Source organism: Chrysemys picta, chromosome 25 (assembly GCF_011386835.1).
Source record: "Chrysemys picta bellii isolate R12L10 chromosome 25, ASM1138683v2, whole genome shotgun sequence".
Lineage (NCBI taxonomy): Eukaryota > Metazoa > Chordata > Testudines > Emydidae > Chrysemys > Chrysemys picta.
This window is the reverse complement of record NC_088815.1, coordinates 1,222,867-1,244,079: the sequence shown is the minus strand read 5'-3', so window position 1 is coordinate 1,244,079 and position 21,213 is coordinate 1,222,867. Positions and strand designations below refer to the sequence as shown.

The 21,213-nt window shown below is 50.3% G+C and overlaps 1 protein-coding gene across 6 annotated transcripts in view; it reads left to right on the top strand.

The window, feature by feature from the left end:
- Window positions 1–288: 288 nt before the first annotated feature.
- The window catches only part of LOC101938807 (excitatory amino acid transporter 4-like), a 116,259-nt gene continuing 95,334 nt past the window's right edge, over window positions 289–21,213 (top strand). For 4 of the 6 annotated variants that reach the window (XM_005312930.4, XM_065578265.1, XM_065578264.1 and 1 more), the window contains exon 1: window positions 289–509. The gene's annotated coding sequence lies outside the window, so the exon portion shown is untranslated. The remainder of the gene's footprint in view (window positions 510–21,213) is intronic. The other 2 variants (XM_042847685.2, XM_042847686.2) reach the window with 1 other exon arrangement.

Here is a 21,213-nt window from a genome sequence, read left to right as displayed (position 1 = left end):
GGGTGTGTGAAAATGAACAGGTGTGGGGAAAAGTGCAAGAGGTTCTGGAGGAGCTGGAACAGGGGCTGCGACCTGGCACATTTGAGGTAGGCCTGTACCAGGCTCTCCCTCACGCCCCAGAAGGGACAGGCCTCGGGCATGGGGGTGAACCCACGCCTGTGCTCACGGCTCCGGGAAGGAGCCGCCAACCAATGTCCCCTGCAGGCTGTGGGACCAAGGTGGAAGAGAGGCTGGCCACCGGGGCTCCTCACCCCCCACAGGTGGTAAATAGTCCTGTCACGTGGTGTCGGGGCAGGAGACAGGGTAAGGAAATGCAATGTGTGGCGCACGACTGTGTACGGTTGGTCCCTGGGCAGGGGTCAGGAGCGAAGGGGCTGCAGGGTGTGCAGCCGGCTCCTCCACCGCCGCGCAAGGGTTAACAGCCAGGAGGGGGCCGGCCAATGGCAGCGCGGGGCGGGGGCCTGGCTCCGCGCTCGCTGCTTCCCCTGGGTCGGCGGGGCCCACGCGCTGTAAGTACCGCGGCCGCCGGGCCGGGCCGGCCGGGAGGGGAGGGTTCGCGGGGCCGGCCAGAGCTCTGCGGCCGCTGGAGCGGAGCGGAGCGGAGCAGTTGGCGGGCGGGGCCCGGGAAGCGCGGGGTCAGGCCGGGAACAAGCTCCGGCCCGGCTCCTCCCTTCCCGCCAAAACGCTGGTGGGCGCCGTCCCGCGGCAGCGCGGTGCTGTCCGACCTGCCGCGGCTCTGCAGCCCGTCGTGCTGCCGGAGAGACGGACAGGGACCGAGTCCCGCGGCCCCCAGTGCCGGCTGGATCCCGGCTCCGCACAGCTGCGGTTCGGGGTCGTTGTCTCCCGCAGAGCGGAGCCAGGCTCGGGCTACGGGCTCGGGCTTGGCGGGTGCTCGGAGCGGGTCAGGCAAATGCTAACAAACGCTCGCCCTATACCATGCACTAGCGGCGGCTGCACCTGTGCCGGCCTAGGCCGAGTAACCGGTGGCTGGAGGCGTCAGCCCAAAATAAAGCCTTTAACAGCTGCAAACCTGGCTTCAGGGTGTGCGGAGCCCCAGACCGCTCCTCTGGTAAGGAAATGGCCGTGTGTGGGGATCCCGGCTGGTCACAGGGAGCGCTGTGCAGGGGACCAGAATGTAGCGCTCATCCCAGGCTTTTGAGGAAACAGGTTCTCTTTGGGGGGCCTCCAGAGTTTTTGTCCTGAGTTCTCACATTGTAAGGGAGGGGGCTGAAGTAGGTGTTAACTAACCCAGTCAAAACCAAGGTGTCTGACAAAAACTCCCTTCCCTCTCAAGTATCAGGGGTAGTCCTGTTAGTCTGTATCCACAAGAACAACAAGGAGTCCGGTGGCACCTTAAAGACTTAACAGATTTATTTGGGCATAAGCTTTTGTGAGTAAAAACCTCACTTCTTCCCTCTCAATTGCACAACTTTCATTGGAGCAGTTTATTGCACAACCTGTAACTGAAATTTGGTGCAAGTCTGTGTAGACAGGCTTATTTCAGATCCCATTTCAATGTAACTTTTGTCGGTTTTTAACAGGCTCATGGTAAATAAAAATAGGAGTGCTTAATCCAGTATAGAAGTGTAGTCATAAAGGTTTGCACCTAGATTGCTAACAATGTGGATTGCAGTGATGTAGTTATTTCAGTTGCATGTTGCCAAGTCCCTCATTCTCCAGGAACCAGGCAGAATTTCAGGGTGGACAAGACTTGAATTCCTCATGTAAACAATAAGCAGATACATTTTTTGTTTTTGACAAAAACCTTTCAGGCTTTTATTCATTATAAAGAAGCAAAAAATGGAAAAGCAATTCCTCCCCGCTAGTCACCTTTACATGTGAATTGGAGCCTTTTAAAACAACAATAATTTATAAAATCCAGTTAAGATCTGACAATCATAATAACTAGCTCTTCTGTAGTGCTTTTCATCAGTAGATCTCAAAATGCTATGCAAAAGAGATCAGTAATATCCCCATGTACCGATGGGGAAACTGAGGCACAGATAGGTGAAGTAATAGCCAAGGTCATCCACTAACCCAAAGCCAGGAACAGAACACTGGTCTCTTAAATCCCAGTCCAGTGTTCTATCCAGTAGTTCTCCCTGCCTATTGCAAATAATCAGAATTCATGTGCATTCACTGTAAAATCACTAACAAAATTCATGTATAGATTCAGGAACTTGATTCCCCATTGCTGTGCTCTGCGGGTTGTCATTGACACCAGCAAAAAGTGAGTGCAGGATGGTGACAAAGCACTGCTGAATCAGATTGGCAGCATTTCCTCCCACTTTGCACTGAAGTAAATGACTGTGACCATGCTAGCCTTTTTACCTCAACTTCCTGGATTGCTAATTAATGCCAGTAGCAAGCACACTTGTGAAGGCTGGTGTGGACACTCCCACACATTTGTTCCAGGCTACAAATAGTTGCTTTACCCTAGGGCTCTGCTTAGGTGAAAAGGTCCAGTTTAGATAAATCCGCACCTGAAGGTGCAGGGTAATGGAGAATCAGGCCCAAAGTACATAAGAACGTCCATAATGGGTCAGACCAAAGGTCCATCTAGCCCAGTATCCTGTCCTCCGACAGTGGCCAATGCCAAGGGCTTCAGAGGGAATGAACAGAACAGGTAATCATCAAGTGATCCATCCCGTCACCCATTCCCAGCTTCTGGCAAACAGAGGCTAGAGACACCATCCCTGCCCATCCTGGCTAATAGTCATTGATGGACCTATCCATGAACCCTCCATGAACTTACCTAGTTCTTTTTAGAACCCTGTTATAGTCTTGACCTTCACAACATTCTCTGGCAAAGAGTTCCACAGGTTGACTGTGCATTGTGTGAAGAAATACTTCCTTTTGTTTGTTTTAAACCTGCTGCGTATTAATTTCATTTGGTGATCCCTAGTTCTTGTGTTATGAGAAGGAGTAAATAACACTTCCTTATTTACTTTCTCCACACCAATCATGATTTTATAGACTTCTATCATATCCCCCCTTAATTGTCTCTTTTCCAAGGTGAAAAATCACAGTTTTATTAATCTCTCCTCATGTGGAAGCTGTTCTATGCCCCTACTCATTTTTGATGCCCTTTTCTGAACCTTTTCCAATTCCTGTACATCTTTTTTGAGATGTAAAGGAATCTGCATGCAGTATTCAGGATGTGGGCGTACCATGGATTTATCTAGAGGCAATATTATATTTTTGGTTTTATTATCTATCCCTTTCTTAATGATTCCCAACATTCTTTTAGCTTTTTTGATTGCCGCTGCACATTGAGTGGATGTTTTCAGAGAACCACCCACAATGACTCCAAGATCTCTTTCTTGAGTGGTAACAGCTAATTTGGACCCCATCATTTTATATGCGTAGTTGGGATTATGTGCAGTTCTACTGAGCAAAATGGTGTTGTGGGCGTCATGTCCGTTGTGTCTCAGTAGCCATGGCTACTTTCTTTTTATTTATAAATAAAAATATGCTTTCTTGAGCTGCAAGTTCAGCCTGGGCTCTGACAGTCAAGCTAGTTCTTGCCTGCTCTCGATTCATGATCAGTAATTAACGGTATATCTACCCTACAACGGGAGGCGTAATTTCCAGCTAGTTGCTTGCCTACAATCCCATCCAAAACCCTACATGTGTACTTGGGCAGCTAGCCTATCCCACTGCCATGGCTACACTGCTATTTTTAGTTCTCTAGCTTGATCAAAGACATGTATGTCTACCTGAGCTGGAAATTATACCTTCATCTCAGGTGTAGATATACCATAAGGGCTTGTATTTACTAGAAGTGCTACAGCGGCAGTGCTCCAGTGCTTCTGATGAAGACACACTATACTGAAGGGAGAGAGCTTTCCCGTTGGTGTAATAAAGCCACCTCTGCCAGAGAGCGTCTCCCACCGACATAGCACTGTCCACACCAGCGCTTAGGTCAGTGTAATTTATGTCGCTCAGTGGCATAGTTTATTCACACCCCTGAGCAACTTTAGTTATGCCCACATAAGCTGTATTGTAGACATAGCCAAATCCCACCCTCGCTGACTGTGCATCCTGCCAGGGTGCAGTGGGGGTTACTGTGCCAGTTGTGCTACCAGCATGTAGAGAGGGAGGCTATAAACAAGGATTAGATCAGCAGGCAGTGGGGTACCAAAGACATAAAGAACTTGCTTTCCAGATCTTCATTGCTGAAGATGAGTGAGAAGGAGAGTCCAGCTTAACTATCCCAGCCCTGCTGAAGCTGTGGGCTGGTAGTTGAGACCACTTGGCACATTTCTAGAGTCAGCAGAGCTGCAGGACATATAAACACATTGTTAGATTCTCTGTTTGAAATTCACTTCCTCCTTTACATACCTGCCAAGACCTGAGCTCAGGGTTCTGCCCAAATAAATTTGTTAGTCTGTAAGGTGCCACAAGGACTCGTTGTTTTTGCTGATACAGACTAACACGGCTACCACTCCGAAACCTGTCACCATGCTTAGGTCCCTGATTTCCTTTTGGTGCCAAAGCCCAAGAGTGGGGAAAAACCCCATAGGGTTCCTCTCTGGGAGTTTGCACTGCAGCCTTTCCTCCAAGGTGTTCATCCAGGCAGAGCTCACCGCTGGATGGTCTTCCCCTGCCCTGCTTTGAGTATTGCTCTCCCAGTCCCATCTCTTAGGAGCCCTGAGGCTGTGCAGTGCTTCCTTCCTCATGGTTGTGGAGGGAGTTAGCATTGCTTCTTGCAGCATTAATTGCCCTGGGGATGCCCCACTGGAAATCTGCCCAGTCCAATGGAGAATGGCTGCCCCCCACACTCCCTTATCTGTGCAGCTCCATCCATGTGGAGTTCACAGGCTCTGAGTCAGGGTGATGGTGGGAGTCTGCGCTTCCCAGTCTGCATGCACCCACTCTTTCTCCCTCATCATCAGCCTAGAGCAGGGGTCTCAAATACGTGGGCTGTGTGGCCCGCCAAGCTCCCCGTGTGCCCCCCCCGCCCCTCTGCTTACCTCCAGGCGAGGGGTGGGCAAACTACAGCCCGGCCCATGGGATTGCCCCCCATGGTGCCGCAAGCCCCGCGTGGCTCCCTTAAGCGGCTGGCAGCATGTCCCTTTCGGGCTGGAGGGGAGGGGCGAGGCAGAGGGCTCCTGCGTTGCCTCGCTTCAAGGTACCGCCCCCTGCAGCTCCTATTGGCTGGGAACAGGGAACCGCAGTCAAGGGGAGCTTCGTGGGAGGTACCTGGAGGAGTAGCAGCACGGAGCCCTGTGCCCACCCCCGCTCCCCCAAGGGCCGTGGTTCTGGCTGCTTCCTGGAGCGGCGCGGCACAGGGCCAGGAGCCTGCCCTGGCCCCGATGCACGCCACTGCTACCCCAGAGCTGCTCTAGGTAAGCGTCGCCGGGCTGGAGCTTGCACCCTGCACCCCAACTCCCTGCCCTGAGCCCCTTGTGGCACCCTGCACCCCAACTCCCTGTCCTGAGCCCCTTGTGGCACCCCGTACCCCTCCTGCACCCCAAATCCCTTCCCTGGGCCCCCTGCTACACCCCACACTCCTCCTGCACTCCCTGCCCTGAGCCACCTGCTGCACCCTGCACCCCAACACCCTGCCGCATCCCTCACCCCTCTTGCACCCCACACACCAACTCCGCCTTGAGCCCCCTGCTGCATAGAATCATAGAATATCAGGGTTGGAAGGGACCTCAAGAGGTCATCTAGTCCAACCCCCTGCTCAAAGCAGGACCAATTCCCAGCTAAATCATCCCAGCCAGGGCTTTGTCAAGCCGGGCCTTAAAAACCTCCAAGGAAGGAGACTCCACCACCTCCCTAGGTAACGCATTCCAGTGTTTCACCACCCTCCTAGTGAAATAGTTTTTCCTGATATCCAACCTGGACCTCCCCCACTGCAACTTGAGACCATTGCTCCTTGTTCTGTCATCTGCCACCACTGAGAACAGCTGAGCTCCATCCTCTTTGGAACCCCCCTTCAGGTAGTTGAAGGCTGCTATCAAATCCCCCCTCATTCTTCTCTTCTCCTCTCCTCATAAGTCATGTGCTCCAGACCCCTAATCATTTTTGTTGCCCTCTGCTGGACTCTTTCCAATTTTTCCACATCCTTCTTGTAGTGTGGGGCCCAAAACTGGACACAGTACTCCAGATGAGGCCTCACCAATGTCGAATAAAGGGGAACGATCACGTCCCTCAATCTGCTGGCAATGCCCCTACTTATACAGCCCAAAATGCCGTTAGCCTTCTTGGCAGCAAGAGCACACTGTTGACTCATATCCAGCTTCTCGTCCACTGTGACCCCTAGGTCCTTTTCTGCAGAACTGCTACCTAGCCATTCGGTCCCTAGTCTGTAGCAGTGCATGGGATTCTTCCGTCCTAAGTGCAGGACTCTGCACTTGTCCTTGTTGAACCTCATCAGGTTTTTTTTGGCCCAATCCTCTAATTTGTCTAGGTCCCTCTGTATCCGATCCCTACCCTCTAGTGTATCTACCACGCCTCCTAGTTTAGTGTCATCTGCAAACTTGCTGAGAGTGCAGTCCACACCATCCTCCAGATCATTAATAAAGATATTAAACAAAACCGGCCCCAGGACCGACCCTTGGGGCACTCCACTTGAAACCGGCTGCCAACTAGACATGGAGCCATTGATCACTACCTGTTAAGCCCGACGATCTAGCCAGCTTTCTATCCACCTTACAGTCCATTCATCCAGCCCATACTTCTTTAACTTGGCGGCAAGAATACTGTGGGAGACCGTATCAAAAGCTTTGCTAAAGTCAAGGAATAACACATCCACTGCTTTCCCCTCATCCACAGAGCCAGTTATCTCATCATAGAAGGCAATTAGGTTAGTCAGGCACGACTTCCCCTTCTTGAATCCATGCTGACTGTTCCTGATCACTTTCCTCTCCTCTAAATGTTTCATAATTGATTCCTTGAGGACCTGCTCCATGATTTTTCCAGGGACTGAGGTGAGGCTGACTAGCCTGTAGTTCCCCGGATCCTCCTTCTTCCCTTTTTTAAAGATGGGCACTACATTAGCCTTTTTCCAGTCATCTGGGACCTCCCCTGATCGCCATGAGTTTTCAAAAATAATGGCTAATGGCTCTGCAATCTCACCCGCCAACTCCTTTAGCACCCTCGGATGCAGCGCATCCGGCCCCATGGACTTGTGCACGTCCAGTTTTTCTAAATAGTCCCGAACCACTTCTTTCTCCACAGAGGGTTGGTCACCCTCTCCCCATGCTGTACTGCCCAGTGCAGCAATCTGGGAGCTGACCTTGTGCATGAAGACAGAGGCAAAAAAATCATTGAGTACATTAGCTTTTTCCACATCCTCGGTCACTAGGTTGCCTCCCTCATTCAGTAAGGGGCCCACACTTCCCTTGATTTTCTTCTTGTTGCTAACATACCTGAAGAAACCCTTCTTGTTACTCTTAACATCTCTTGCTAACTGCAACTCCAAGTGTGATTTGGCCTTCCTGATTTCACTCCTGCACACCTGAGCAATATTTTTATACTTCTCCCTGGTCATTTGTCCAATCTTCCACTTCTTATAAGCTTCTTTTTTGCGTTTAAGATCAGCAAGGATTTCACTGTTTAGCCAAGCTGGTCGCCTGCCATATTTACTATTCTTTCTACACATCGGGATGGTTTGTTCCTGCAACCTCAATAAGGATTCTTTAAATACAGCCAGCTCTGCACTCTGCACCACAACTCCCTGCCCTGAACCCCCGCCACACCCTGCACCCCTCCTGCACCCCCTGGTGGCAGGGAAGGGGCAGCATTGGGGTGGGGACTTCGGGGAAGGGGCGGGAAGAGGGGGTAGGGGCAGGGCCTCATGGAAGGGGTGGAGTGGGAGCGGGACCGGGGGTAGTGGGGGGTGTGTGTCAGTGATGCGGCCCTTGGGCCAATGCACTAGTCCTCATGTGGCCCTTGTGGTCATTCAAGTTTGAGACCCCTGGCCTAGAGCATGGGTTCTCAACCTTTTTCTTTCTGAGCCCCCCGTGTCATGGACTTATAGGACTTGTACTCTCTCTCAGCTACCCACAGTCCTTGGGAGGAAACTCCTTCAGTGCAACATCCCTTCTCGGGGGTCCACTCTCTCTCGGGGTTAAGCTGTAGGCTCCTCCGCCTCCTGGAACGGCACCTGTCTGAGCCCTCAATACTCCTGTCTCTCGCCCTGGGCCCAGTGGCGTAGCCAGGGTTGCTGCCGAGGAGGAGCGGCGGAGAAAAAAGGCACATGTCGTTCGGCGGCATTTCGGCGGCCCTGCACATGTGCCGAAATGCTGCCAAAAGACAGAGCGGCGCATGCGCAGGGCCACCAAAATTATTTTTATTTCAGCGGCCCTGCACATGCACCACTCCGTCCTTTGGTGGCATTTCAGTGGCCCTGCATGTGCACTGAAATGCCACCAAAAGATGGAGCGACGTGCCGCCGAAATCACGGGTGAGTGGAAAAGGTGCCACTTGGGGAATTCTGGGCTTGGGGGAGCAGATGCTCCCCCTGCTCCCCCCCATCTATGCTACTGCCTGGGCCCCCTCAGAGAGTCCACTCGCTGTGGACCCCCAGGGCCTCCACTCCCAGAGGGAATAATGCAACCCTGATCTCTAGACCGGAGTGACTCTCAGCCAGTGTAAAACAGAAGTGTTTATTGAGCATCTGAACCCAGCACAGGAAGCTCTCTGGGCCCTCAGGCCTAGCATCCCTCAATACAGTACATCTAGGTTTCTCCTGCATCCAAGTGAGCCCTGGCTGTTCTCTCCCCTCAGTCCAGCAGCCCCCTCCTTCCAGCCGATCATCCGATGTCATCTTCCCCAACAGCTCCTCCCCTGTCCTTTGTCTTCTGTCCCAGGTAAACAGGTCACTGGGGCCCTCTCTTCTCGGTCCTTTGTTCCCACTGGTTGGTCAGGTCACCGGGGTCCTCTCTCCTCAGCCTTTTGTCTTCCCCCTGGCCAGAACCGGCTGGCTGCCAAGCTGGGGTGGGCTTCTTAGTCACCAGTTGTTAGGGTTCCCCATCTCCAGGCTGTTGTCTGGGGGTCCCGGCTGCTAGGCGAGGTCACACTTGGTCCTCTGCAACAGCCCCTCTCCCACCACCTTGTTAAACATGCAGCACACAGGGAAACTGAGGTGCGCACACACACTATTCATGTAAAACACTACTAAAACCCTCAACTTTGTCACATCTCTCCCCCCTTCGAGTCTGAACTGAGCACGGTCACTCCAGCGTGTGACCTAGGGAAGTTCGGGTCCCCATCTCCGGGACAAAGCATCAGCTATAACATTTGTACTCCTCTTAACATGGACCACCCCTTATGATAAACCTGATGGATCGGATTCCACCTTAGGAGTTTGGCATTAGCCCCTTTAATCCGGTGCAGCCATGTTAGGGCGAGTGGTCAGTGTACACCATAAAGTGCTGCTCAAATAGATACAGCTGCAGCTTTTTAAGAGCCCATCACAGGGCCAGGCATTCCTTCTCTATGGTCGTGTGGTTCTGAGCTTCCTGCTCAGGTACACGATGGAGTGTCTCTCCCCCTTCGCATCGGCCTGCATCAGCGCTGCGCCCAGCCCTGTGTCTGAGGCCTCAGTGAACACCATAAAGGGTTTGTCCAAGTCTGGGTTTACCGGCCCCAGCCCCTGGGTTACAGCCTCCTTCAGCACGCAGAGCGCCCCCCTGGCGTTACTCAGTCCAAACCACCTTGTCTGGTTTGTCCAACTTACCAATCTTCGTAATGGGAGATAAAGTGGGGTACAAACCTTCAGCAGTACCCTGCCATCCCTTTAGAGGCTTGGGTCTGTTTCTTGGTTTGAGGAATGGGCCAATCTCTGGTTACCTTCACCCTTGGCTGGCTCTGGCTTTAGGCAGCCGCTTCCCACCTTGTGGCCCAGGTACGACACCTCTGCCATCCTCATCTTACCCTTTCCAGCCTCTTATCATCTGTCCTGCATCCTGGAGGCGTCCCAGCCCCCTCTTCACTGGGACACATGGTTCTCCCAGGTCGGGCTGAAGACACAGATATTATTAATGTATGCCAGGCACAGTCCTCCACCCCTCTCAGTAACTGTTCCCCCAGGCACTGGGAAGTGGCAGGTGCCCCCTTGAGGCTGAAAGATAGGACCAGGAATTCAGAGCCCTATAGGGCTGATGGGAGCAGATTTCAACCTGGCAACTGGATCCAAAGATACCTGCCAGTAGATCCTGGTGAGATTAACAGTAGTGAGGTAACACCCCGCTTCCCCCCTCCCCCCCCCCACACCTTGTCTAGGATTTTGTCAGTCCTTGGCATGGGGCAGGCATCGAACATGGTGACGGCATTGAGCTTTCAATAGGGCACACCGGGTCTGATCAACTCATCTTACTTGGGGTCCAGCCCCATGGGTGACTCCAAGGGGCTGGAGGATGGCTGGATTACCCCTAACGCCAGCATGTCGCTGTTTTCCCAGTGACTGTGAACAGGGAACACCTCCCCTCTCCCCAGGAAGAGCTAGATTAGTGAGCCCAGGCCAGCTGGCATCCAGCTGCGGGTACGAACACAGCCGCTCTGATCTCAGCCGGCAGGCAGGGGTTAGCTTGTCTGAGAGGGGAAGTTATTCCAGCAGGAGGTCGGCTCCTGGCTTAGGAGAGAGATTCACTTTCCCCTTCTCCTTCCCCTGCCCCCATACACAGACGCACCAAGTCTCACCTCTGAGAGGTCGCTGGGTGACTCCCCTTCCGAGTCCCCCAGCGTGGGTCTCTCTTCTCCACCCTATCTATGTCCATAACCTCAAGTCTGCCAGTGTACCTGCACTTTGCAGGGCTTTGAGCTTCTGAGGGCAGATGTCCTACAGCTGCCCCAATCCAACCAGATTATTCACGTCCTCTGCGGGAGTGACCCCGCACTGTTTCCCCCCTTGCAGAGAGATTCGCCCAGCAAAATGGTGACCTCCTTGTACGTGATGCCCAGGGTTTCTTGTACACCCTGGAATCTTTTCCTGTCTGCCTCAAACTTAAGCGGCAAAGCCTGTTTGAATGTTCATAGTCCCTAGTCTCTGCACTGTCCATTTGGCTGAACACCCCTATGGCCTTGGGACAAAGCAGTGGGGTGAGACAGCTGTGCCTGTCCGCTGGGTCAGCCTGGTTCAAATCACCAGCCTTCTCCCAGGCAGTGAGGTCAGCATCCATATCCCTTCCCCATTACACCGGAGCACACTTTGGAATCTAGGCTTCCTGCCAAATTGGCATCTTGGGGTCCTTCCCCACTTACCCCACAGCAGGTCCTCTTGGTCTGCCTCTCCTCCAACTCCAGCTCATGTTTTCACTGCTCCGAGCAGTCAGCTAGCCTCCACTCCCCCAGCGACAGCTCCTTCACTCTCAGCACCAGTTCCCATCTCTTCACATCCACTGGGGGGAACCCAGGTTGGGAAGCCCCCCTCCTGGCTGGGGAACTGGGTCGGTCCGGTGGACCCTCTGCCACTACCCCAACTGTCCCCAGCTACGCCCAGGCTCTCCGGGCATCTTGGAAGCCCCCCTGGGATCTGGAACTTGCTCCTCGGACTGGTCACTCTCTACCAGCCACGCAATCGGCAGCTCCTGGGTGAGCCTGCGAACGCTCAGCCCTCTCTCCCTGCACAGACGTGTAAGGTTGCTTGTAGGGAGCTGGTTCTAGGCCATTTCCTTGCTGGTTCCTTCAATTCCCTTGTTTTATTGCTGGCAGCCACTCACTGCAAAGCGCCTTCGCTCGCAGCCAACCGTCTACAGCAGGGGTGGCCAACCTGAGCCTGAGAAGGAGCCAGAATTTATCAATGTACGTTGCCAAAGAGCCACAGGAATATGTCAGCAGGCCCCCATCAGCTCTCCCACTCACTGGCAGCCCCGCCGATCAGCACCTTCCCCTCCCTCCCCGCACATCCCGCTCAGCTGTTTCGTGGCATGCAGGAGGCTCGGGGTGTGGGGGCAGGGCACTGGGCGGAGTGGGGGCAGGGGTTGAGCAGCAAGCACCCCCTGGCACATTGGAAAGTTGGCGCCTGTAGCTCCAACCCCGGAGTCAGTGCCTATACAAGGAGCACCATATTAACTTCTGAAGAGCCGCATGTGGCTCCGGAGCCACAGGTTGGCCACCCCTGGTCTACAGGGTGCATCCACCAGTCATCCTCTGCTACCATGTTGTCATGGACTCACAGGACTCATTCTCTCTCCCGCCTCTGTACGGTCCCTGGCAGAAACCCCCTTCAGTGCGACAGCCCTTTTCGGGGGTCCACTCTCTCTCAGGCTTTCCATTCCCCTCTGCCTCCTGGAACCGCACCTCTCTGAGCCCTCAGCACAACTGTCTCTCGCCATGGGCCCCCTCAAGGAGTCCACTTGGTTTGGACCCCCGGGGCCTCCACTCCCAAAGGAAATGATGCAACTCTGATCTCTAGACTGGAGTGACTCTCAGGCAGCGTAAAACAGGAGGGTTTATTGAGCATCTGAACCCAGCACAGGAAACTGTCCTGGCCCTCAGGCCTAGCATCCCTCAGCACAGTACATCTAGGTCTCTCCTGCATCCAGGTGGGCTCTGGCTGTTCTCTCCCCTCAGTCCAGCAGCCCCCTCCTTCCAGACGATCAACCTATATCAGTGGTGGGCAACCTGTGGCCCCTGTGCTGTATGCGGCACATCAGGGTACAGGTCTGTCGCATCTTACGCGCATTTAACATGCGCGATTTTAGCTTTACGTGGTCGGCAAAAACAAAAACAAAAAAAAGAGAAAAATAATGATTTTTAATACTGTACCTGTAGTGCGGGCGATTCCGCCCGCCATTGAACTCAATGTAATGTTGACTATACGCGGTTTTCACTTTACGTGCTAACCGCGGAACGGAACCCCCGCGTAAGATGAGACAGACCTGTAATCTGATTGCGGGCCGCAAGACATTTTGCTGACGTTGACTGTCCGCAGGCGCAGCCCCCTGCAGTTCCCAGTGGCTACGGTTCGCGGTTCCTGGCCAATGGGAGCTGCGGGAAGCGATGGGCCGCAGGGATGTCTAACGCCAGCCCTGCTTCGCGAACCTCCTGAAGCCAGCTCTTGGATCCCCAGGGGATGGCAGACCCCCGGTTGAGAACTGCTGGCATAGGAGGAGCAGTCCTGCACTGTTGGTGCAGATTCCCTCCTTGCTTAGGTGCTTGTGTTGTCACGAGCCGTCGAGGTGCCGAGGAAGCAGAGTCCTAGACTCTGGCTTTGGCAGCTAAAGAGGCTTTCCATTCCCTGTTAAAGACCCCACAAGAGTGAGGTAGCTCTAGTTAGCCCAAACAGAGCCACCTCAGAGCATGGGAACAGCAGGGTGCAGAGGGGCTGGCCCTGCTGTCCTTACCCAGGACAAACTCCCTTTGAGCACATGGAATTCTAGGGGGACAGACCCTTAGATACAGACAGCACAAGGAAGCTTGTTGAGTGCTCACTGCTCAAGCCCCCACCCACACAAATTCCAGAGGTCTCTCTGCTAATACAAACCCTCTCCCTGTCTCAAACACCTCTCAGCATGGATCTCAAAGTGATTCCTTCATTAAATCTTACCATGCCCTGTGGGGCTGGCTGCCACAGTCACCACGCCTGCTGCACCCTGGGATTTGGCTTGCAAAGTCAACCCCACTGTACAAGAGGGGAAATGGAGGCACAGAAAGGTGAAGTGACAGGGTAAAGGATACACAGTGAGTCAGTGGCAGAGCCCAGCTGTTCTCAGCCCCAGTACCATCTTCAAAAAATTAGATAATGCTGTATCTTATTGTGAAGAAGCATGAAAACTGCTTGGCTTTTGAAGCAATGCTGTGGTCCCTACGGGGTATTACTGAGTCAGTGGTGTGGGCACTGGGTATTATAGATTCCAAAGCCAGAAGGGACCATTGTGGTCATCTAGTCTGACCTCCTGTATAACACAGGCCAGAGAACTGCCCCAGAATCCCTAAAAACATTCAATCTTGATGGAGAATCCACCATGACTCTTGGTAAATTATCCTCACTGTTAAAAAAATGTACGCCTTATTTCCAGTCTGAATTTGTCTAGCTTCAACTTCCAGCCATTGGATTGTGTTAGACCAGTGGTTTTCAACCTTTTTTTCATTGTGGGCCCCTAAAAAATTTCAAATGGAGGTGCGAACTCCTTTGGAAATCTTAGTGGACCCCCAGGGGTTTGCAGACAACAGGTTGAAAATCACAGTGTTAGACCTTTCTCTGCTAGATTGAAGACCCATTATCAAATGTTTGTTCCCATGTTGTGTGGATGTAACTTGCTCAGTGAAAATAGAACAGGAGTACTTGTGGCACCTTAGAGACTAACAAATTTATTTGAGCATAAGCTTTCATGGGCTACATCCCACTTCTTCGGATGCATAGAATGGAACATATACTATGACAGACCCAGACCAGTGGGTTACAGGAGTCTGGTAGAGGGCAAATATACTGGTCACTGGATGAGTAGTTTTCTGTTCCCTGAGTGACCAGAACAGGGGCTGCACTAGAGTAATCAGGAACCTGCTAGAACCAGTTAAGGCAGGCGGGCTAATTAGGACACCTGGAGCCAATTAAGAAGAAGCTGCTAGAATCAATTAAGGCAGGCTAATCAGGGCACCTGGGTTTTAAAAAGGAGCTCACTTCAGTTTGTGGTAGGAGTGTAAGGAGCTGAGAGGGTGTGTTGCTGGAGGACTGAGGAGCACAAGCGTTATCAGGAGGAAGGTCCTGTGGTGAGAATAAGGAAGGTGTTTGGAGGAGGCTATGGAGAAGTATCCCAGGGAGTTGTAGCTGTCATGCAGCTGTTACAGGAGGCACGATAGACAGCTGCAGTCCACAGGGCCCTGGGCTGGAACCCGGAGTAGAGGGTGGGCCTGGGTTCCTCCCAATTGACCTGGACTGTGGGTTCTCCCAGAGGGGAAGGTTTCTGGGCTGTTTCCCAACCCACATGGTGAATCTGTGAGGCAAGAAAATCTGCCAATAAGCGCAGGACCCACCAAGATAGAGGAGGAACTTTGTCACAGCGCGCGCACACACACACACACACCCACCCACCCACCCACCATGAACAGGTGGGAGTTGTCTTACCAACTCTGAGAGGCCAATTAAGTAAGAGGAAAAAAAAACTTTTGAAGTGATAATCAAGATAGCCCAGTACAGACAGGTTGATAAGAAGTGTGAGAGTACTTACATGGGGAGATAGATTCAATGTTTGTAATGGCTCAGCCATTCCCACTCTTTATTCAAACCTACATTGATTGTGTCTAATTTGCATATCAATTCGAGTTCAGCAGTTTCTCGTTGGAGTCTGTTTTTGAAGCTTTTCTGTTGTAAAATAGCCACCCGCAGGTCTGTCATTGAATGACCAGACAGGTTAAAGTGTTCTCCCACTCCCATATGTTCCATTCTATGCATCCGAAGAAGTGGGATGTAGCCCATGAAATCTTATGCGCAAATAAATTTGTTAGTCTCTAAGGTGCCACAAGTACTCCTGTTCTTTTTGCGGATACAGACTAACATGGCTGCTACTCTGAAATCAGTGAAAATAGACTCTTCAGAGAATAAGATGCCAGCCTCTAACAAACATCTACTGAACAGGGGGAAAATGCAGTTCTCCAGTGGCTTAGAATTTGGTGAAACTGGGTTGCATATTCACAGGGCAGCAAAAGGCACCTCTCTGATACCAAGGCCACCCCTTGACAAATGTCAAGCCCCTGCTGTAATACATGGAGGAGCTAGAGCTTCTCAGTGAGACAGTTGTAAATATATATATTTTTTATCATGAGCGTGTTCTAGAAAATGGTTGAACCATTTTAGCTGTCTCTTTCCAAAAGCATTGACCCTGAGGCAGATACCCACTATGGGAAATTTTAGCTTGAATTTTAAAGTTTGGCAAAGTTATAAGCAACTGAAAACAGGGTCTCATAATGGAAAGTGCTGGGCAACTTTATACATGTCATGACTAGCTCTGCCTATAACACCTATTACAAAAAATGTCGTTTCCTTCTGGAAACAGCACTGGCATTTTAAAATGACTTTCTATGTTTCTCCCAAGGTGTCTGTGCTCTGGAGATCCAGCGCTAACCACACACAACTGTCCTATATTAAAACAATTTTTGCAGATATAATTTGTAATAAAAAGGGACATGTTTTTATTATAACCACACACTTTTGCTCATGCAAAAAATCTCATTGGCTTAAAGTTCCTAGCTATAGTAGCATCCATGGTACAGCCTCAATTCTAATGAATATGGAAAGGGTTCTTTATTGAGACTACTGGACAAAAGCAGACGCTGTAGTTCTCTTGGGATCCCCAATCTCTGTGCTGCTTAGTTCTACAGTACCACATACGGTCTCTCCAGGGCCTAGAGTTCTGTCAGAAGTGCAGTGTGTCAGCAGTCACTGGTTTCCAGCAGGGTACATTGGGGCACAGATTGGCCTGTCATACTACAGCACCTTTTCCATGCAGGTGTAACGCCAACAGACCCTGGTGGTCGGCAGGTGGGAACGGGCCGCTGGAGCTTAGTGCATGAGCCTCTACTGCATGAGCTAAAAGACATAGGGCTGTTAGCTAAGGCTGTAGAGCAGACTCGGCTAGCTAGTGCTCTCTCTCTCACCTCTCCCCCCCACCACTAGATTGGACAGAACCCCACACCCAGAAGGTGTGTGAGTTACACTGGCTCATGCATGAATTGACCTATCCGCCTGTGACTCATGACTGATCCTAGTGCCCACACCTGCTGTAGAAACTCAAGCCAGGGACCTTCCTTTTATTAATTTGGATAGCCAGTTCAAGTATATCCTGAATCGCCTATGACCAACATCACGGACAGCTGTAGCTTTGAAGCTCTGTGCATGGCTTCCTGCTGCTTTGCAGGAGGAGGTGACATTCCCCCGATATTCTGATGCAACACAATGTGCAAATTACAGGGCTCTGGTTATAGCCATTCCCATTGGTAACATGGTGTCTGGAAAACTAATCTGACCTGACAGAAGTGCTAGCTCTGTTGTTTGGCTTTAAAAAAAAAAATGTGTATGTGAGAACATACTGTTTGCTACAGTGACCCAATGGAATTTCTGGCAACAGCCAGGCAAGAGGGCTGGCCAAGTTTCCCTTGCTCTGACAATATACAATAACTCCTCACTTAATGTTGTAGTTATGTTCCTGAAAAATGTGACTTTAAGCAAAATGATGTTAAAGTGAATCCAATTTCCCCATAAGAATTAATGTAAAGGGGAGATGGAGGAGACAGCTGAACTGCTGGCAATTGATAGCCTGCTGGGCAGCTGCCGCACAGGGAATTTAGGGGACCGGGGAGCTGCCGGTCCACCCTAGTTCCAACCCCCCCCCAGCTAGCTCCAAGGGGCTGCTCATTCTGCAAGCAGTGGACAAAGCAGGCGTCTGCCAAACAAGGTTATAAGGGAGCATTGCTCAACTTTAAATGAGCATGTTCTCTAATTGATCAGCGATGAAACAACATTAACCGGGACGACTTTAAGTGAGGAGTTATTGTATCTCAATCAAGATTTGCATCAGTTTTGGTATCCCAGTCCTCCCTGCAGTTCTCCAGCTCAGCAAGAGCGCTAAGCTTTAGTCCTGAACTCCACACCATTCTACCAGGCCGTCTCAGCCTTCATTCACAGTAGATGCTTTATTCCTTGCCTTTGAGTAATTCTACTGAAGTTGGTGGTGTCACTCCAGATTTAGAATGAATTAGAATTAATGGAGATATCCTATCTCCTAGAGCTGGAAGGGACCTTGAAAGGTCATCGAGTCCAGCCCCCTGCCTTCATTAGCAGGACCAAGTACTGATTTTTGCCGCATATCCCCAAGTGGCCCCCTCAAGGATTGAACTCACAACCCTGGGTTTAGCAGGCCAATGCTCAAACCACTGAGCTATCCCTCCCACCCACCTTTTTTTAAAAGGGGCACGCGGGGTATTAAGGGGCACCTTACGTGGTCCGAGGCCGACTGCCCCACCTCTCCATGGGGTTCTGCTGCAGCCTTCACCACAAGCCACTCCGCTCCGCCACCCGTCCCGTGAGCCACTCCAGCTGTCCTGCAAACTGCTCCGTTCTGCTGTCCCGCTCGCCGCTCCAGCCTGCAAACTGTCCCGCAAACTGCTCTGCTCACCCGTCCCGTGGGCCGCACCAACTGTCCCGTAAACTGCTCAGCTCTGCTCTGCTCTGCTAGCCACTTAGCAATAAATCTTCAGGCTCCCCCACTAGTTAACACAGCACTCAGTGATCTCAGCTCATAGTGATTTCAGCTTGTAGTAGGGGAGCCCCAGTGCTGGTGCACTATTGGCCCAAAGTGAATTCAGCATAGCCACCTGTAATTAGACTCTTAATGGAATCAAAATTAGCTCTGTTATTCAACAGTGGAGAGAGGAGGTGGTGCAATTGGTGTTTCAGGCCCTCAAAAGGGCCCATACCATCAGGCACAAATACCTGTTCCCAGCCTCTCTCAATTTATGACTGAGATCAAAATCTGGCCTTTTGTATTGTTGAGGGGCCTTGGTCAGAGACCTCACATTGCTTAAGAAGAGTTTTGTATTCAGTGATTTCATATGCCTGGATGGACATGTGTTACTTTTGCCAGCATGGCAGTACTATCAGTAGCATTCAGGATGTCCTCAAGAAAAAGTCAGTGTCCTCTCTGATTGGTTAGATGCCTTGTGTCCTTCCTCTAGGACTGACTCTGAGGGTGTTTGTTGTATGATCTTGTGGTGGATATAGCTGTTGCCTTGGCAAGTTGCTAGATCATTTCTACTTGGGAATCTAGCATTCTTTCCCGCTTGTAATGGGGGTAACTTTGTCATTCTTGTTGTAGTATTTTTTTCTGTTCTAGTTTCTTGTCATTGTAACTTCTTTATAACTACTTCAGGGCTCAGGAAGTTTGTTAGGTGTTGGCAGTAAGGTTTTTGTGCTTCTCCCGCAAGTCTCTGAACTGATGATCCTTATAAAGGATTGTGAAGTGTGTTTGAATATTCCGATAATCCTAGGTAAGGATAAACTTAATTTATCCAAGGGAAATCAAGTTCTTTCCTGCTTGTTCTGACTTTTCTGCCAACTCATTGACACGATCTAGTTGGATATGTTATCTTGATGGCATCATTCACGCATGGCCAGATTCAAAGGGAATTGCTGAAGTGGGCCCCTCATGAATTGTGGTCTATATCTGTTACTAACTAATCTGGAGTCCCATGGCGAGCAAAGGTTGCAATGTGTTGGTGTGTTGCTACTTGATATGTTGTGTAACAGCTGAATTTTGTTTTTAAATTGAGTAGTAATCAAATAATCAGAGGTACTCTTTCCTGTTTCATTCATAGATTTTAGGGACGGAAGTGACCATCTTGTCTGGTCTCCTGCATAACACAGATAATAGAATTGCACCCACTGATTCTTGCATCAAGCCCAATAACTTATTTCAGAGTAGCAGCCGTGTTAGTCTGTATCCGCAAAAAGAAGAACAGGAGTTATTATTAGAGCATAAGCTTCCGAAGAAGTGGGCTGTAGTCCACGAAAGCTTATGCTCTAATAAATTTGTTAGTCTCTAAGGTGCCACAAGTACTCCTGTTCTTCTTTTTGCCAATAACTTATGTTGAACTGGAGGATATCTTTTAGAAAGAGACATCCAAACTAGATTTAAAGATTTCAAGTTACAGAGAATTCATGTCATCCTTAGATAGGTTGTACCAATGGTTAGTTATCCTCACTGTTAAAATTTTGTACCTTATTTCTGGTTTGAATTTATCTAGCTTCAACTGACTTCCACCAAATCTTGTTTTGCTTTTACAAGATTATAGAGCCCTCTACTATCAGAAATCTTCTCCCCACGTAGGTACTTATAGATTGTGATCAAGTCACCTCTATTCTTTTCTTCGATAAACTGAATAGACTAAGCCTCTCTGTAAGGCATGTTTTCCAATCCTTGAATAGTTGTTGTAGCTTTCCTCTGAATCGTCACCAATTTTTCATTGTCCTTTTTGAATTGCAAACACTAGACCTGGACACAGAATTCAGTTATAGTGTCAAATTTATCTGCACAAACCTTGTTCCAGTGTCAAGAATCACATGAGGTTTCCTTGATCCTCTTGCATTCTGCTTCCAGGATTTATTGCAGAATTTCAATCCGTGCTTGGCATGGAATAGAACATCTCGGTGTTTGTACCCAGAAGTGCATTGTGCATTATGATTAGCATTTCCAGCCTCATGCTGTGTGACTTTATGACACAATATCTTTTGTGCAGAGTCCCATTATGTGCAGCAGTTTCATCTCATAATCTCAATAAGTTTTTACCCTTGGAAGTCCCTGGCCTTTTTTCATTGGCCATTCACTTAGAATTATGCACTCAAACTACTGTAAAAGTGAGTTAGTTTGTTTTTCTTGTGTGAGTTTGTGAAAATTTGCTTCAGCCATGGGTAGTACGTGTCATATTTACTTCAGACTCGTCTTTCTGTAGCGCCTCCACTTCACTAGTTGTAGGAACTCTGCCATAAGAGGCTCCCTACTGGGGCTCTGTTTCACACTTAATGAGTACTTTTGCAGTCTCATGATCATTTTCTGAAGTCTAGGCAGTCTTTTGCACAATGGTGCAAAATGTGGCTTCCAAAGTTTTAGGATCTGTTTGTACCTTGGCCATTTTCTTCCTGTGCACAGAGGTGCCCACTATGTCCTGTAGCACACAGCAAAAGGCAAATGGCAAATCTCTAAAGAGTAAATAAGTCAAGTCCTTACATATTTGTATCTAAGTTACTTGTATGGCACTCTCTACATCGCTCTGCAAACCTTATGTAATTACTCTCTAGCTGTAGAAATATCAGTTGCTGTTACTGCCTGAGTGTGACGGTGCTGCCCGTGGGAGCCAGCTGAGGTCACTCAATTAGGGTGAACTGCAAACAAGACAGGGCAGACAAACCCCAAACACTGATGGATATTCCAATACTTAGGTATCAGAGGGGTAGCCGTGTTAGTCTGAATCTGTAAAAAGCAACAGAGGGTCCTGTGGCACCTTTGAGACTAACAAACTGTTAGTCTCAAAGGTGCCACAGGACCCTTTGTCCAATACTTAGATTTACCAAGCCAGCACAAAACAGCTTCTATGGTACCTCACTGGTTACACAGAAGTCCAAACAATGCAGGTCCCTTAAAGTACCCAGCCTCAGGCCTCCATCCAGACACACATGTCAGATATGATGCTGATTACTGAAAATCTTATCTCATCATATAAAAGAAAAGGTTCTTCCAATCCCAAAGGATCAGCCACATACCCAGG